The sequence below is a fragment of the Manis pentadactyla genome, chromosome 3, assembly GCF_030020395.1.
Source record: "Manis pentadactyla isolate mManPen7 chromosome 3, mManPen7.hap1, whole genome shotgun sequence".
In the NCBI taxonomy this organism is placed as follows: Eukaryota; Metazoa; Chordata; class Mammalia; order Pholidota; family Manidae; genus Manis; species Manis pentadactyla.
In genome coordinates, this window is record NC_080021.1 from 198,149,889 (window position 1) to 198,163,759 (window position 13,871).

Sequence of the window (13,871 nt, forward strand, 5' to 3'; positions counted from 1 at the left end):
ACAGAGAAAGACAAATACCATATGATCTCATTTATATGTGGAATTAAAAAAAAAAAAAAACCCAGGCACAAAGAACATGTTGGTGGCAGTTGCCAGAGGCAGGGGGTGTGGCATGGGCAAAATGGGTGAAGGGTGAAAAGGTACAAACTTCCAGGTATAAAATAAGTAAGTCATGGAGATGTAATGTACAGCATGGTGGCTATAGTTAATAATACTATTGCATATTTGAAAGTTGCTGAGGGTAAATCTTAAGAGTTCTCATCACAAAAAATTCTTGTAACTATGTATGGTGACAAATATTAACTAGACTTACTATAGTGATCATTTCACAATATATACAAATATTGAATCAAAATAAAATAAATGACAAGGTATTATTTGAGACATATATTTTAGCTGTTGAACTGACAGTCCTCACCTTATAGCTACTAACACACCTCTATTTTTAGGTGTGTTGAACTTTCACATAAGCTTTCAGGAGTGTGGATATCCACAAAAGTAAGGGACCACCTTCAATCTGGCTTCTTCCATAGCTTTGTCCAATCATGTCCTGCACAGTGGGACACTCCAAGGAAATAGCCAAGCCAGCAGGGACCCAGTGGAGGTTCACCCAGAAGCACCAAAACCAAGCATAAGTAGAGTCAGACAGAATGAGCAAGAGGCCAGGTCAAAGCGGGGCCCAAGTCCACATATCTAGGAAGCCAGAGGGTGGGCAGGAGAGTTAGGAGGCCACTCCTGTCAGACCAGCTGCTGGGACAAAGTACGGAGGAAGTCTAGGAAGTCTCTTCACAGGAGGTCTAAACAATCTCAGTGAGCATCCACAAGAGTCCCCACTAGTTCTGGAGTAACAGCAACTAGTGCCTAATATACAGAGTAGGTTGCTCCAGAAATTCCCTGACATCATAATTTGCGCTGGTCTGGTCTAGAAATCCCTAGTTAAGAAAACATAAATGTAGTTTCATAGCTAATTCTAGAGCACTGCTACCCAAGAGAAATACAATGCAAGCCACATAAATAGTTATAAATTTTCTAGTAGCCATATTTAAAAGTAAAAAGAAACAAAAGAACGTGATTTTAACAATATATTTTATTTAACCCAATATATCCAAAGTAGTAACCATTTGAAAATGTAATATAAAAATGATTACTGAGATATTTTACATTATTACATTTGTCATACTAAATCTTCAAGATCTGCTGAATTGTTACACTTCCAGAACATCAATATGAATACTTAATTTTCACTGAAAATGCTAATCTGTATTTGAATCATAAAATATACAACTGAAAAAATAGATTCACATACTTAAAACTGTTTCAAATATACTTAGAAGTTTTCCAGTAACTGAACTCAGTATCTGTTTCTAAATTTAAGTTCATAAAAATTAAACAAAATTTTAAAATTCCATTCCTTGGTAATCAGATGCACTTCAAATACTTAGGAGCCACATGTGGCTAAAGGCTCCCATAATGAACAGCACAGTGTTAGATAATCAGACTGTAGGTCTGGCTGTTTTCACCACAGTTCTGAATGTCCACTCAAATAGACAGTAACATAACAGAATAACAATGCTCTGCTTTTGCAGAATGCTTTGAGATTTATAAAATGCTGTAAAACCAATGGAGTATGGTGGATGGTAATGTGGACTTTGATAGGAAAAATATTTGAGTTCAGATTCCAGCTCTGATATCTCCTACTTGACCTTTCACATTAGCATGCCCAGCCTCAGTCTCTTTGCCCTTGTACATGTATGTAACAAGGGATTGATATTATATGCTCCACCAAATTCATGGGGTTGATCTGAGGATCGAATAATATTATGTATGGAAAAATTATTGAAAAAGTTATAGAGATGTTAGTTGTCATTATTACTATAACTATATGAGGTAGGTATCCTTGTTTTATAATAAAGAAATTCAGTCTCAGGAATTTAATAATCCGAAGTCACACAGCCAGGACACTGCAGAGGAAGGACCAAAACCGTATTTGCCAGCTCCAAATGAAATACTTGTTCCACTATTGGTACCACAGATGCCTTATGTAAAATCTAAATATTCAATTCCAACCTGAGAAAGTAAAGAAAAGAAATTTGAATCCAGAAATTAGGAGTCAACATAGCAAAAGATGGTTGGCAAAAAAATGAAAGAGGCTCAACATGCTCTAAAAAAGAAATACTGACCATGAGAGGAATGATCAGTTTTATCACACAGTTTTAAAGCTGATTTACCAAGTACTTCTTAAGACTGTCAGAAAATATGCCAGAGGTTTCTCAAGCATTTTCAAATATAGCTGGCTATTTGTCCCTAAAGAAACATTATCAGCTCCACGAGAGATTGAGTCATTTTTTAAAAAGGTACAGAACCGTTTAGGAATAGATTAGAATCAAGAAACATTTCTAAATCTAGCAAGACTTTGAAAGACAACTATTGTTTGAAACCTGATATTCAAATATAAAAAGGGTCACTCCTTTTAGCAGTGAGAATCTCTAGTTTACTGCACTGTCAAAGTAGAGAATTATTCAGTTTTAACAGCAAACGATCTTCTAGGGGGCTAGGCGGTATGCAGATTCTGGGCACAGGAGCAAGTAACACATGAGAAATAAAATCCAAGTCCCTCCTCCCACACACACCCCAACTTCCTTTGATGTCCTTGCATCTCAGGTCATGAGAAAAGTGAAGCACCAGAAAACAGCTTCACAAGGACGCCACCACCAGATCCACCATCTTCCCTATAGCTAGACCCATACACTCTGCCTTCCCTCCAACTGCAGTGAAGTCAGAAATAAAAAGGCAAGATACCTACCTTAATTTTGCCTTGCGAATCTCACATGAGTGCACCTGATAGGCGGAAGCTGAATTTCATCCAGGACTCTAGCTACAAGGGAGTCGGGGATCATTTTTTTTCACATCCCATATACAATCCAACAGCAAGTTCTGATTATTCCACCGTTAATATATATTCTAAATTTTCCAACTATCTCTCACCTCCTCTACCAACAGGTACCATACCATCCTAGCCTAAACCATCACCCATCCACCCAGAAAACAAGAGCCTCCTAACTGGCTGCTGCTTCCAATTACACCCCTGTATACTCTGTTCTCCAAACAGCAGCCAGCATGATTTTAAAAACTAGATCAGATTCTGCCATGCCTCTGCCCTCAACTCTCCAACGGCTTTCCATGTAACAGAGAATGTTAACTATCGATGAATCTAGGAAAATGATATATGGGCATTCGTTGTACCAGTCTTTTCACTGTTTGTTCTGTTGGCTCACAATTTCTCAAAATAAAAATTGGGGGATAAAACTGCTGGGGAACAGTGGCTAGTTTACTTGTTAGGCTGCTCTGAGTTTAGGCTGTTTCCTTTGCTCATGTCACATCTTAACAAATCTGTATCCTCAGACTGCATGTAACACAATGTTGTCATCTCTAGTAATCCAGTATGGGTTTAGACTGTTCTTTCTTCTTTTTCCCATTGTTTGAATATGTTCTGAGAAACTACAGGAACAACACACACACACACACACACACACACGCATGCACGCACACACACACACAGGAAATAATTAAATCAGTGGCGCCAAATGCATGCAATGTAAGCCACTAGAACTCCTACTACACCAATGGCAGTCATAAACAATCAATCGAGCTACTCTTCCCTGCCAAACTTCATTACTCCTCACAATCTTTCCCAACACAGCTTTATAAGTAACCTTGATTAATGCAAGGAAGCTGGCATATGAGCTGAAACCTTTGCCATCCATTTAGTAAACAGTCTACTTTACCAAAACCTATAAACAAAATACTTATTTTCATCAGTGTCTCCAAGGCAGCTGTGCAAAAAAGAGCTCAGGAACAGGAGCCAAAGACCCAAATTCAAACCCACCTACTGCCTTTTAGTTCTTGAACCTTAGGAAAGCCTCTTAAAATTCTTTGGCCCTCAGTTTCCCTCTCTGCAATGAACCTTTTTCACAGAATAAAAGTTCAGATTTAGTGATAAGGCATGACTTGGAAAGCTGGTATGTGCTCCTTGCAGTTTGGAGAATGGTGGGTTAGGGAGCTATTTGATTAACTAGAGTCTAATTCCCCCCCACTCCCAGAGATCTAAAGGGGAGAGATGCTGAAGCAGTGCTAAAGGAGAGAAGATATATTCCCCTGGGGACCAGCCAAGGCACAGGGTGTGTGTTTCCTGTGGACAAAAGGTGGGCCATGCAGTCAGCAGGGAGCTTTATCATTCTTGCTCAAGTGTTCTACTTGGTTTTACGATGGAACTGTAAACAAAAAGTCTGTGCTGTGTAAGCTGTAGGAAAGCCAGTGGCAGTTGGAGGAATATGATACATCACCCACGTCAGCAATTTTGCTAAAAGAGAAGCTACAGCAGGGAAGCAGCCCCAGAATCCACAAAAGAACCAAGGAAGACACAGCTTTAAATATCAGCCAAGCCCAAAGAAAGTGAAATCAGACTAGGACAGTCCTAGCCAAGTTACAGTTCTCTGATCTATTTCCCCTCTCCCCTCCAAGGTCTCCCACTCTAGAATGGTTAAAACCATAGCTAATGAGGAAAACATGGGCAAGAAAGAGAAAAAAGCCATAAATTCTTCCCCAGTGGGGGTGACCTAACCTGCTTCAGGCACTAGCTTGAGAGGTTTAAAGGTAGTGGAAGTCAGAAGCAGACCTTTTAATGAATGTTAAGTAATCATTAATAAACTGAACTGGACATTTTTATTTCTGAATCAAGACTCTGATTACCTGTTTAAAGAGAACTGTGCCCCTTTCTGTGTGATACCTAAGAGCACCATAAAAACCATGATGCCTGCCAGTTTTTACCCAACTGCAGAGAAAACTGTTCCTCCACCAAATAAATGGTAAAGGGACATTAGGAGACAAAAATCAATTTGCATTCCAATTGCTTCCTGGAGCTGTGCTTCTTCACAATATCTGCTATATTACTTAATGTATTATCACAGTACCTGTTAATAGTGGTATAACAGGCCTCTCAAACCAAGTATGAGAATTATCATACTCAAAGACTAATTCTTTATTTCCATCTCCAAGATTAGTCTTTCCACAGTCTTCTCCATCCATTAAATAGGAACCCCATTATTCCACTTAGGCCAAAATCCTTAAAGTCATCCATAAATAACTTTCTTCTTTGTACATCCTAGTTCCAAACTATCAGCAAATCCTACAAGCTCTACTTTTGGAGATTATTCTGAATCTAACTACCTTTTACCACCATCTGATCTAAGTCACAATTTTCTCTCTCCTGTATTACTGCAATAGCTTTATAATAAGGCTTCCTGTTTCTACTTGTCTCTCTACATTCTACTCTCAAGATAGCAGCCAAAGACCTTTATAAGACATGTAATATCTGCTCAAGATCCTTCAATGCCTTAACCATTTTTCAGATAAAAGATGTGATACATATACACAATGGGATATTATTCAGCCATGAAAAAGAAGGGTATATGCCTGCACTTTTAACTTAGAATAAAAGCAAATGGTCTTCAAATACCTACATGATCGAGCCCCTAATCTTTTTCAAATCTCATCTCCCATTCCCACCTTGTTTGCCCTGACCTGGCCACCTGAGCTCCTTGCATCTCCTCAAACATGCTAAACACTCTTCCAACTCAAGACCTTTACACTTGCTGTTCCTTCTGCCTGGAATTCTCTTCTGCTTTTAGGTTTCTGCTCAAATATCACCTTATCAGAAAAGCCTCCCCTAACTCCCTAACATAAATAACAACCCCATCCCTCCCTTCTCCCCTATGCCTGAACTCCCTATCTTCCTCTCTTCCCTCTAGAGCCTCCACTATGTCACTTAGACTTCCACCACATCACTTAGAGCCTCCTGAAACATTACACATTTATTTGCTTTTTTATTGTCTGCCTTCCCCTACCAGCGTGTCAGTGATTCAAGGCTAGAACTGTGCTTGGTCCACTGTTGTAGGAACTCAATATTTTTTGAGTAAGTAACTTATATATTAAAGTACATATAAGAGCTCGTAACCTATCATTTTATATATATATGTATGTATATATATATTTTTTTTTTCCTAAAGCTCCCATTGTCCATTGTAATATCTGGAAACAAATTCTGAAATGGAGAGGAGCTGGGGCCCCTCAGCTGCCTCCTGACTCCTTGTTCAGACCTACCCTTCCCCCATCTCATCTCTCAACAGGAACAAACCCCCCTGCCCACCCTAGAAGCCCTTCCAGGAAGAAAGATGGAGGTGGATACAACCCATGGGGTCTCTCCTTGGCAACTGTGGCTGCACATGGGGACTTGACTCTGACACATGCAGGCACCAGGACCACATCCATGGCTCTCCAGGCCTCTGTTCTGACCACCAGACAAGAATATCTGTCTCTGTTAATTTGACTTAAGCTCTGTTTAATTACTAACTTTGTAGTTTCTGCTCTCTGCTTAGCTGCTTGTCAAGTATGTGACAGTTTTGATAATTTAAGTGTTGGAATTTAGTCTATTTTTGCAACTGAAAATTAACCTAGAGCCAGGTTTCCCTTTTATGCACGAAGACGAAACAGACAGCACATCAAAGGCAGGCATACTGTAATTCTGTCTTTTCTAATACAGTAAAAGCAGGCCTTTGCACACTGGCTGCTTGGTGTCACTTACAGCCTGCTACTGGGTCTGTAAATAAAAAGTCTAGTGCTTTATTATCATATTTTTGTCTGTGTCCAGCTTGGTCAGAAAAAACATGCAGCAATGTCAGGAAGCCACAGTAAGAGGCAGCCTGGAGAGTGCCCAGGGAGCTTGGAGACTGGGACCTGGAGCCTGGGTACCAGCACTGGCCCCACAGCCTCTGGGCACAAAGACTTGAACACTTACCTAAGATAATTTTAGCTGGTTGAAGGATTCTACAGCATTTGTTCATTCAAACCAACATTTAGTTGGACCTCATAGATACTGGCCACGGGAGTTACAAAAGTGAGAAAATATGGCCCCTGTCCCCAAGGGGCACTCAGTCTGATGAGATGATAGACAGGGAAAGAAACAATCTCTGTCCACTTAACTGTTGTAACCAAGGTGTGCAGAAAGCAAAGTGGGAGCATAGAGATAAGAGGGAATCAGTCTACTTGACAGATGGGTAGGTATTTACCAGGACTCAGGAAACAGGCTCCGGACAGAGAGGATAGAACATCAAAGGCCTGAGACAGCCTACACTGCGCAAGAGAAGGAAAAGTCAGTGTAGGCTATACGTCAAGGAGGAGCGAGGCTGAGGAGGATGTGGAGGCAGGGGACTGGGCGAAAGTATGAGGGTGTAAAAATGAAGAAAGAGAGGCTTGACCTGTCAGGTTAAGGAAAACGGTTAGGTTATGGAAAAACTTGAACTTACTTGGTAAAATGGGCAGGACAAAAACAACAGCTAACAATTACTGAGCTCATATGACATTCTAAGTAATTACCACTTAAGTTTATGGGGTTCAGAGATGCTAAGTTGCTTTCCCAAGATAATTTAGCTGGGAAGAGAAGATGGAAATTGGAGAGCAATTTGCAGGCTCCAGAGACCAGTCCTTAACCATCACACCGCCTTGCAAATATTAAATGAACTAATGGACAGGGTGCTCATTAGTTTTGTTACAAGGATCCCCTAAACAGGAGATCTTTCTTTTTCATTAATATTTGACAGTGCAGCCTTAAGCATTTTCTCCCAGGCTTAGAGTAGCATGTAAAAAAGGCTATGAGAGACAGAAATCACTCTGGATGAAGGGAAAGGAAGTCTGGGGTTTCATGAGTCACACTGAGGAATGAAAGAAAGATAAAATCCGTGAAGCAGCCCTTTTGAAAGCTTAGCCGATGCTGGCACCTGCTGGTGCCCACAACAGATGTGCCAGCTTCACATCAGGGATTTATCCCCTGGAGAGTAAATGCCCTGGGGCAGCTGTATGTGTAAAGGAGATGGTAGGGGCAGGAGGAGAAGAGCTGCAGATAGTCTAAAAGCCACTAAAAGACTCCTTACTGGAAAGGTTGCTGTTCATCTGTGAAAAAAAAACTTTCAGCCTAGAATTCACTCATCATACCCATTACTAAAGACCTCCTATGGGCAGGAGCTCACTGAAGGTCTCACAGTCCTTCCCCAAGGACAGCATCTCTTACCTCCACCTGCTCTGCAAGATGTCATCTCCTTGTCTTGGAGATGGAGACTGCCCCAGGAGATTACTCGATTTGACCAGGATCACATAACTAACTAGTACGTGGTGATCCTAACTAATTCATATTCTTTACAACTCCAAGTTGTTTCCCAAAAACTTAGGTTCAAAGTCTAATTCTCTTAGTTGCTATGTCTGTGTTCCTGGCCCTGTCAATTCACCATTGGGAGTTTTGTTTTGATTGATTGATGGGCTGAGGCCCTGCCTTATTCCAGAGGGGGTTTAACATCTGAAATCCTTATCTTCAATATGGGGAGAAACCCCTCCCAGTGTGCTTGTAGAGATTCTGAAAAGGGGAGTAGGTCTGAAACACAAATAGCAATGAAACTACCTTTAAAACCTGAGGATCTGCTACCTCATAAAATACATGTTTGAGTATTCATGGCTCCAAACAGAAACAAGAATTCTAAAGTGCCCTCAAAATGGATTCCAAACTTACCAATATGGAAACCTCTGCCCTAGGTCATCTGTTCACACCCTGGGAAATTCTCTTCACCCTAAATGTGTCCAAGCAAAGATCTAGAAAACTCATTTTCTAGCGCTCAGTTGAAATTTAAAGAAACAAAGATACTAGGTTGCACTGCATGAAATTACCAATATTTGATCATTTTTTTGACTTATAAAAAAATTTAAATAGCAAATTGATGGGATTCAACATAGTTGATGGAGGTCTTCAAAAAGACAGTTCTTTTATCACTGCAAAATGATTGGACAAGCCCATCCTGGGCTAAAAATCAGCAGGTAGACACAAAAATCACCTGTATGATTGTTTAATATGAGGATGCCTAGACCTACCCCTAGATTCACTACTGGAGCTGGGATGCAGTAGTTCAGGAATTTGTCGTTTTAAAAGGCATCCCAGATATCCCAAGGCAGAGACTGCTCTAGGGGGGACTCCCCTGGAACAGTTCTGAACTGGAAGAACATGCTGTTCCCAAGTATTCAGAAGACAGCAACCCAATATATACACTTCTCAAAAGGTACCCTTAGCCTGCTCATAGGCAGGTCAGTTTGAGGACCTCTGTTACAAAAGTGGGCAAGCGCTCAACAGTTTCAAATCACACCTCCACAACTTTCCAGCTGTGAAATGTCTTATAAGTGCCCAGTTTTTTATTTTAATGACCCATGTTTTTTTTTTTGCCTGAAATTAATGATTATTGCAAGAGTATCTAGCCCACTTTTTGAATAGCTGTGTATGGGTAGTGTGACCAGCACCCATCCCTCTCCCATCCAGGATTACTGAGAATTACTGAGGTTCCACTTACTGGCCCCACTATTTATGCCCATCTTCCACACTGCAGATCCAAACCAAAGCCTCCTTACTTCCGCCATGTGTGTTTTGCTACAGAATGGTAACATTTAGAAGGAAATGGTCTTTTTCTCTATCCTATAATTTGGATTGTTTAGTTTTCCTTTTTGGACTCCTTTGATGCTGCTGAAGAAAGAAGTCCGCAGGAATCTGGAGAAAGGAAGAGAGTGGGCTGCAGGGGGACAGAGGAGGCGGCAATGTTGTTTGCTTCTTGTCTCCTCGGCCCCCACCACCGACCGCTTCCCCTAGCTGAACTAAGCTATCTCCTTCCTGTTTCTGCTTTTCTGCCTCCTACAACCAGACCAAAACATCTCAGCATTTATTTAGGGCTGGAGCTCCAGCTTTAACACTGACTCAATGTGGGAACTTGACCAAGTCTCGTTCCCTCTCAACACCCAGCTTCCCATGTGAACAGTGAAGGTGTATAACCAGATGAACTCTAAATTCAATTACTTTTTATAAGCCCACTGTGCTGTCACTCTTTTCACTGTGAGATAACCAGAAAACAAACACTTTACTAGCCATGTGGCTTTGGACAAGTTATTTAATCCCTCTGATGGACCATCAAAATGAGTCACTGTACTCTTTTTTTCTATCTCCGATGAAGTAAAAAAATTTCTTCTTTACACCCAATGCATTAAGAGAGTAAACAACCCATGTTCCCTCAGAGGTCACTGAGTTACAAAGATAATGCCATCACTGTATAAGACTTTCCAAGGTTTTAAATCTCTATCACATCCCATCACCCCCACCACCACATGCACGCACCCCAGTGCAAGCCTAGAACCTTCTAGGTTTAATTGCAGCCTCTCTTCTCTCCTTTATTTCTTGTGAGAGGGGTCTATTAGAAATGTAATTCCATTTCTAGGTAGGTGCTCTAGGGAAGCACTTGCAAATGTCCACAGTTAGGCATATGGAAGGATACTCACTGAGGGCTTGTTTATCGTAATGAATGTCTATCAAGTTAAAAAAAAAAAAAACCCTGGGAAACTCATTTAATGGAATATTATGCAGCAGTTCAAAAGAATGAGACAGAGCTATAAATACTAACATGGGTAGATTGACAAGATATATTGTTCAGTAAAAGAAGTGTGCCATCAGCTGGTGTGCACACTATGTTACCTTTCAGGTAAGAAGATAAACTACACATATTTTATGTATATATAAATGATACACATGTTATGCACATGTACAGCAAATGTTTGCAACAATTTATTATAAACTGGTAATGTCACCTCCAAGGAAGGGATGGTCAAAGGGACTTTGGGCTATGTGAAATGCTTAACATTTTTACTCAAAGAATCCTATATTACTTAAGATTCACTTGAAAAATGCAGCCCCTATGTATATGACAACAGCACAAAGGATAGGGAAAAGGGAAAATAGCTGTTGGAAGGTCCTTACACTATACGTGAAGCAGTATATTATTATTTAAAGATGATAATTTTAAAATATGTAAATCAAAGATGAGTAGTTTAATTCCTACAACATGCATAGGAAAAAAATTATTAGTAGAGATTTAACAAATAAGACATGAGTGAAGGGACAATAGAATCATAAAAAATACTCAAAAAGCAAGTTGGCAAAAAGCAGGGAGAGTGGAAGGAAAAGTACAGATAGAACAGATAGAAAAAAACCAACAAAATGGTAGATTTAAATATAACCATGTCAATAATAACAATGTAGATGGTCTACACATCCCAATTAAAAGGCAGAGATTGTCAAATTGGGTAAAAAGGCAAACCACCACCATATGCTACCTAAAAGAAACTCACCTTCAATATAAAGTCAAAAATAGGTTTAAAATTAAAGGGAGACAAAAAGATATACCATGCAAACACTAATCAAAAGAAAGCTGGGGAGCCTTTATGAATACCAGCCAAAGTGGACTCTAAAACAGAAATATTACCAGAGATAAAAAGAATCATTAGATGATGATAAATGGGACAATTACCAACAAGATGTAAGAATCTTAAATGTATATATATATATCCAACAGCAGAGTTTCAAAATGCATGATGCAAAAACTGATAGAACTCAGAGGAAAAATGGACAACTCTATGATAGTCAAACACTAACAATCCTCTCTTGGTAATAAAAGAAGCAGAAAAAAAATTAGAAAGGACATAAAAGACCTGAACAACACTATAAACCAACTTGACCTAATTAATATTTACAGAGAACAGATACAAGAATACACATTTAAGTATACATGAAATAAGTCACCAAGACAGAACTCATATTGGGTCATAAAACAAATCTCAACAAAGTTTAAAAAACTGAAACTGTTCAAAGTATGTTCTACCACCACAACAGACTTAAATCAGAAATCAAGAATAGAATGATATTTGGAAAATTCCCCAATATTTGGAAATTAAAAACATACTTCAAAAACATACTTCTAAATAACTCAAAGAAAAGTCAGATGAAAAGTTATAAAATAATTTGAATTGAAAATGAAAGCATAACATATCAAAATTTATAGAATTTGATAAGTCAGTGTTTACAGGGTAATTCACAGTATTTAAAATGTATAGACAAAACTCTCAACAAAATGGTTATAGAGGGAACATACCTCAACATAATAAAGGCCATATACAACAAATCCACAGCTAACATCACACTCAATGCAGAAAGGTGAAAGCTTTTCTTCTAATATCAGAAACAAGACAAGGATGCCCACTTTCACTACTATTATTCAACATAATACTGGAAGTCCTAGCCAAAGCAATCAGACAAGAAAAACTGGTAAATGGCATCTAAATTGTAAGGAAGAAGTAAAACTGTCACTATTTGCAGATGACACGATACTATATGTAAAAAACCCAAATGACTCTGCCAAAAAAACTATCAAAACTAATAGCTACATTCAGCAAAATCGCAGGGTACAAAGACAATATACAGAAATATGTTGCATTCCTATATCCTAACAGAGAACTAAAAAAAAGAGAAATCAAGATAACAATTACATTTACAATTGCATCAGAAAGAACAAAATACCTAGGAATTAACCTGACCAAGGAGGTGAAAGACCAGTACTCTGAAAACTAGGAGATACTGATGAAAGAAGTTGAAGACAACACAAATAAATGGTTATCTATCCCATGATCATGTATAGGAAAAATTAATATTGTCAAAATGGCCATCCTGCCCAAAGCAATTTACAGATTCGATGCAATCCCTATCAGAATGCCAATGGCATTTAGATTAAAGCAAATAATCCTAAAATTCATATGGAACCACAAAAGACCCCAAATATCCAAAGCAATCTTGAGAAAGAACAAAGCTGGGGATATTATAATGACTTCAAGCCATACTACAAAACTACAGTAATCAAAATAGTATGGTACTGGCACAAGGACAGACCCACAGATCAATGGAACAGAATAGAGAGCCCAGAAATAAACCTATGTATGTATGGTCAGTTTATATATGATAAATGAGCCATGAATATACATGGGAAAAAGACAGTCTCATCAATAAATGGTATTGGGACAACTGGACAGCTACATACAAGAGAATAAAACTAAATTTCTGTTCGGTCTAACTCCATACACAAAAGTAAATTCATTATGAATTAAACCTAAATGTAAGACATGAAATCATAAAACTCTTAGAAGAAAACATAGGCAAAAATCTCTGGAACATAAGTATGACTAATTTTTTTCTGGACACATCTCCCCAGGCAAGGGAAACAAAATAAAAAATGAACAAGTGGGATTACAACAAACTAAAAAACTTCTATACAACAAAGGAACCTATCAACAAAACAAAAAGGCAATGTACACTATGGGAGAACATATTCATAAAGGCAATTTATCTGATAAAGGATTAACATGCAAAATATATAAAGGGCTCATATGACTCAACACCAAAAAAACAAATAACCAAACTAAAAAATGGGTGGAGGACCTGAACAGACATTTTCCAAAGAAATACAAATTGTCAACAGAAACATAAAAAGATACTCCACATCACTAATCATCAAGGAACTGCAAATCAAAACCACACTGAAATATCACCTCACAGTCAGAATGGCCACTACCCAAAAGACAAAAAATAACAAGTATTGGCAAGCATGTGGAGAAAAGAGAAACCCCCTACACTGTCGGTAGGAATGAAAATTGGTGCAGCCACTGTGGAAAGCAGTATGGAGGTTCCTCAAAAAGCTAAAAATAAAAATACCATACAACCCAGTAACTCTTCTAGGAATTTACCTGAAGAAAAAAAAATTCTCTGATTCAAAAAGATATATGTACCCCTGCCACATATGTTTACTGCCACATTTACAATACCAAGATATGGAAGCAACCTGTATCCATCAACAGATGAATGGATGAAGATGTGGTACATATACAGAATGGAATATTACTTAGCCATAAAAAAG